At 36.5% G+C, this 6,000-nt stretch overlaps 1 non-coding gene across 1 annotated transcript; it reads right to left on the reverse strand.

Annotated features, from left to right (window-relative positions):
• Positions 1 to 5,220: 5,220 nt before the first annotated feature.
• On the reverse strand, positions 5,221 to 5,361 carry LOC118153189 (U4 spliceosomal RNA). The gene has a single exon (XR_004742459.1). It is a non-coding gene; the product is annotated as a U4 spliceosomal RNA (small nuclear RNA).
• Between the last annotated feature and the right edge of the window lie 639 nt (positions 5,362 to 6,000).

The following is a 6,000-nucleotide window of genomic DNA, read 5'->3' on the forward strand; positions in this document are numbered from 1 at the left end:
GTATTTATTCTACTGCCTTTCATCTACAATAGGCTAATACATGGTTCTCTCTCTTCTTCTTCTTTTTTTTCTGTGTGACAGAGTGCAGTGGTGTGACTTCATCTCACAGCAAGCTCTGCCTTCCGAGTTCAAGTGATTCTCTTGCCTCAGCCTCCTGAGTAGCTGAAACTATAGGCATGCACTGCCATGCTAGGCTAATTTTTTAAAGTTTTTTTATTTTTAGTAGAGATGAGGTTTTACCATGTTGGTCAGGCTGGTCTAGAACTTCTGACCTCAAGTGATCCACATGCCTTGGCTTCCCAAAGTGCTGGGATTACAGGCATGAGCCACCATGCCCAACTCTCTTTTTCTTTCTTTCTTTTTTTTTTAATTAAATCTCACTATTTATTTATTTATTTACTCAGAGACAGCCTCTTGCTCTGTCACCCAGGTTAGAGTGCAGTGTGCAATCATGGCTCACTGTATCTTTAGTAGACATGAGGTTTTATCATGTTGGCCACGCTGGTGGCCAGGCTGGTCTCAAGCCCTTGACCTCAGGTGATCCACCTGCCTTGGCCTCCCAAAGTGCTGGGAATACAGGTGTAAGCTCCTGTGCTCAGACTCTCTCTTCTTTTTCTTAAATCTCACCATTTATTTACTTATTGACAGACTCTTGCTCTGTTGCCCAGGCTAGAGTGCAGTGTACAATCATGGCTTACTGCAGTCTCAACCTCCCTGGGCTCAAGTGATCCTCCCATCTCAGCCTTTGAAGTAGCTGGGACTATAGACATGCACCACTGTACCTGGCTAATTTCTTGTTTATTTTTGTAGAGACAAAGTCTCACTATGTTGCCCTGGTTGGTCTTGAACTCCTGATCTCAAGTGTTCTTTGAGAACCCACTTCTTCTTCTTAAAGTGCTGGGATTACAGGCATGAGCCAATGTCCCAGGCTCTAATTTAACTTTAAAAATAGGTTTCTTTGGTGTACAGTTCTGTGAATTTTAACATATATATAGATGCATATAATCAAACCACAATCAGAATATAAAGAAGTTTCATCACCCCTCGAATGCCTTCATGCTATCCCTATAACATCACACCCACACTTTATTCATAACCTCTGGATAAATTTATTTTCTGTAGCTATAGTTTAAAAAATTTTTAATTTTTAAAATATTTTATTTTATTTTATTTTAAGTTCTGGGATACATGTGCACGATGTGTGGGTTTGTTACACAGGTAAATGTGTGCCATGGTGATTTGTTGCACCTATCGACCAGTCACCTAGGTATTAAGCCCAGCAGATATTGACTATTTATCCTGATGCTCTCTCTCCCCTGCTCCCCCACCCACATGCCCCAGTGTGTGTGTTCCCCTCCCTGTGACCATGTGTTCTTACTGTATTTTCTGTAACTATAGTTTTATCACTTTAAGAATATTTCATACAATTTGAGAATATCACATAAATTGAATCAGATAGATAGAATAAATAGGATGTTACCTTTTGAGTATGGCTTTCTTTCTCTAAGAACAAGGCTTCTGACAAGATAAATATTTTATTTATTTATTTATTTATTTATTTATTTACTTTGAGACAAGTGTTGCTCTGTCTCCCAGGCTGGAGTGCGGTGGTGTCATCTTGGCTATGGCATCTTCCATCTCCCAGGTTCAAACAAAGCAATTCTTGTTCCTCAGCTTCCCCTGGGATTACAGGTGAGTGCTACTATGCCTGGCTAATTTTTGTATTTTTAGTAGAGATGGGGTTTTGCCATGTTGGCCAGGCTGGTCTTGAACTCTTGGCTTCAACTCCCTCAGCCTTTCAAAGTACTGAGATTACAGGCATGAGCCACTGCACCTGGCAACATTTTTTATTTGAACGAATTCAAATTTATCAAGTTTTTGCTTTCATGGATCATGTTTTTGGTGTCATGGATAAGAATTCTTTGCCTAACTACAGTTTATGAAGATTTTCCCCTATTTTTTTTCTAAAAGGTTTTATAGTTTTATATTTTACATTTTGAAGGTAAGATGTGAGATTTAGGTCAACATTTTTTTTTTATTGCAGTTTTATTAGTGATTAGCACTGAAAAGTAGAAATGACTGAAAAGTCCACCAGCAGGAAACTAGCATTGCAGTATGTCCATTCAACTGAATACTACTCAGTAATAAAAAGAATAAAGTATTGATACAAGCAGGAGAATAGATGAATCTCAAAATAATTGTACTGAGTGAAAGAACCAGATACAATGAATATATACAGTATTATTCCATCCTGTTAAATTCTAGAAACAACAAATGAATCCATAGTAACATAGAGTAGTGGTTGCCTGGGGCTAGGTAGAGCAGAAGTAAGGATCAACAAGGGGAACAAGGACACTTTTGGGGGTGAGGGCTGGGTTCACTATCTTAATTGTGGTGATCAATTCTTGGGTATATAAATATGTCAATTCTTATCAAATTGTATACAGGTATGTGGGGCTTATTACATGGCAATTATATATCAGTAAAGCTGTTATAATGTTTTTGTTAGTTATATATGAGCAGCATTTCCACAGCTCACCGTAAAGATATTTTAAAATGTACCCTTTTACAGCAAAATGGTCACATTTTTGTCAGTTGATAATACTCTTTTTTTTTTTTTTTAGAGTTGGGGTTTTGCTATGTTGGCCAGGCTGGTCTCAAACTTTTGGCCTCAAGTAATCCATCTGGCTCAGACTCCCAAAATGCTGGATTAAAAATGTGAGCCATCATGCCCATCAGATAATAAATTCTTGAAAGATTCCTGATACTTTACCAACTTACACATTAAATCAATTTTCCCGTTTTCTTTGTCAAATTAATTTTTAAAGCAAAATAATATAAATATTTGTAGACCCAAATTGTAAACACATTTCAGTTTTGAACGACAATAGAAAGTAAATATAATATGGAATTACAATTAGAACACCAAGTTTGCACTGATATTTTTAAAACTTCTCAGGGGAAATGAGCTATTCAACTTAGGGATACAATGTATTAAATTAGAAGGTTTTTCTCTTCACTAATGAAAATTTTTGTTTTTTAATTGTCTGTTGTTTTATTTCAAATTTGGGTTTCAATGGTGTCCAATTAATATTGCGTAAAGTTATAACTTAGACAAACAATTCAAATATCTTAGCAAATTGTAGCTCTGGTTTTTCTCATATAATAAATAATTTAGTGGGTGATGACTCAAAATTAAAAAAATTAAATAACATGGTCAAATAATTGTGTCTAAAATGTTCCCTTTAGGCTTTAGGTCAACATTTTCTTTATTTTTTCCTTCTGTGTATTGATGTCAATTGTTCCATCGCTATTTGCACTATTTGTTGAAAGAATATCCTCCCTCCACTAAATTGCTTTTGCACTTTTGCCAAAAATCTATGGGCCAAATCTATTTGGGTCAATTTCTGGGTTCTCTATTCTGTTCCACTGATCTTTGCCTACACTTCTGCTAATATCATGCTCTCTTGATTATTCTAAAGACTTAAAATATAAGAGAGTGATTTCTCCAAATTATTCTTTTTTTAACAATTATTTTAGGTATTCTAGTTACTTTGTCTTTCCATATAAATTTTAGGATTAGCTTGTCTATAGCTGCAAAAAATCATGCTGGGATTTTTATTGACATTGTATTAAATCTATAGATCAATTTGGGTATAATTGACATCTCCACTATGCTGAATCTTCAGGCCTTTATCATTGTATGTCTCTCCATTTATTTAGATTTTCTTTAATGTCTTTCACTAGCATTCTGTAGTTTTCATCATACAGATCTAGAAAACGTTCTGTTAGATGTATACCTATTTTTCTTTGCAGGAACCTATTATGTATGGCAGTGCTTTAAAATTAGTTTACAAACATATATTGCTGAAATATAGAAATACTGTGGATATTTGTGTCTTCACTTGTATTTTGTGATTATGTTAAACTCACTTGTATGTTATAGGAGTATTTTTGCAGGACGGTTTCATTTTCCCCCAGATTGGTCTCTGAAGTCTTGACCTTTCTTCCAGCTTTTTCTTAAGTCAATTCCTTCTCTGCGGCCTTTCCAGTTCCCTTTAGCAGATGTGATTTCTTCATCTGTTAAATATGCAAATCATTTTGTCCCCACATTTCACTTGTCTTTTTTGTCTATAATATGGTGAACTGAATCCTTCACTCATTCCTCAGTACAATATGGGATTATCAGTGTTAAATACTTTTAATCACAATTCTGTCTTTTCTCACCCTGGAATATTGGGCAAATTTTGTAATCTTTTTGGTCTTCAGTTTTCATTTGTAATGGGTGAAATAATAAATATTTTGTAGAGTTATTGTGAGAATAGTGCATATTTATTATTTAGGAGCTCACTAAATATTAGGTTCCCCCCGCCTTTTAGAGTTACACACTCTTGAGAACTTATTGCTCCATACTTGCTTGAGTTCTCTGCAGTATCTGGGATAAAGTTCTCTGCAGTATCTGGGATATGTATTTAATTGTATTAACAGAACTTAGAACTGGACCAGGAACATTGTGTTTAGTAAGCTCTGGTCTTACAACTGTATCTATAGCAAATTTTAGTATTTCTGATTTGTGAGGATCATTAGGAAATTAGCCAATATGCAGCATTCATATAAGCAAAGCAAATAGAGAAAGTAGATTATACCAGATTCCCTAAGCAGCGATTAAACTAAATTGAGGTCCTCATTAGCTGGGTAAGGGATATGGTTAGAGGAGGGCAAGAAAATGGTACCCTTTAGTGAGCTGCTGAAGAATGGTTGATGTTATGGTTTGAATGTGTGTCCTAGAAATCATATATTGGAAACTTAACCCCCTGCAACAGTATTAGGAGGTGGGGCTTAATGGAAGTTGTTTAGATCACAAGGGTTCTGCCCTGATGAACAGATCAATGCTATTATAAAAATGGCTTGTGGGAGTGGATTCCCTCTCTTGTGCTCTTGCCCTTCTGCCATCCACCATGTTGATAACACAGCAGCAAGGGCCTCACCAGACGCCAGCACTTTGATCTCAAATTTTCCAGCTTCCAGAAGTGTGAACCAATAAATTTCTGTTCATTATAAGTTACCTAATCTTAGAAATTCTGTTACAGCAGGACAGAATGGACTAAGACAGATGGGAGTATGAGGAGGACTACCAGTTTGAAAGAGATTATTTTGGGATTTCAGGTAGAAAGGCAAGCAGGTGAGCATTATGCTCTTTGTATTTTTTTTTTAATTCAATCTCCATAGAGACTGTCAAAAATTGCCAGTGCAGACTATATTTCAAGTCGTCATGGTGGGCTATTGGGAAAAGTTTTCAATTAGCAATAATCATGCCTCAGATAAACCTCACTGGCTACGATACTGCCACTGTGCAAAGCTATGATCTTTGTATTAGAGAAGAAGAAGAGTAGTATCTTCACCATCACTGGTGACTGTGAAGTTTCCTGGCAGGGTTAGAATTCTTGTTGCTTTCACAGTGCCACTAGGCTATCTGACACACTGAGTCTAGAAGCACCGGTTTGTGCTCTACATGACAAATAGAAATGACTTTAGCTTTTAGAAACTTGAAGTTAACTGTGGTCTTAGTCAGTTGGGGATGCTATAACTAAAATGCCATGGACTAGGTGGCTTAAACAACAAACATTTATTTCTTACAGTTCCACAGGCTGGGAAGTCCAAGATCAAAAAGTTAGAACATCTAGTGTCTGGTGACAGCCCACTCCTTAGGTTGTAGACAGCTGCCTTCTCTCTACATCCTCGCATGATGGAGAGCCTTTTTCTTTTAAGGACACTAATTTCACTTATAAGGGCTTTACTCTCATGACCTAATTACTTCCCAAAGGCTCTACCTCCAAATAGGATCACATGAGGGATCAGGTTTCAACATACGGATTTTGAAGAAACACAAACATTCAGTTCGTAGTACTAAGAAAGCACAATCATTTGCAGAAATTGCTGACATCTGAATATTAGCTTGGCCAGTCTGTGGACCAAGGAAAAAAAGGAAAATATCTGTGG

Source organism: Callithrix jacchus, chromosome 4 (genome assembly GCF_049354715.1).
Source record: "Callithrix jacchus isolate 240 chromosome 4, calJac240_pri, whole genome shotgun sequence".
Classification (NCBI taxonomy): Eukaryota; Metazoa; Chordata; class Mammalia; order Primates; family Cebidae; genus Callithrix; species Callithrix jacchus.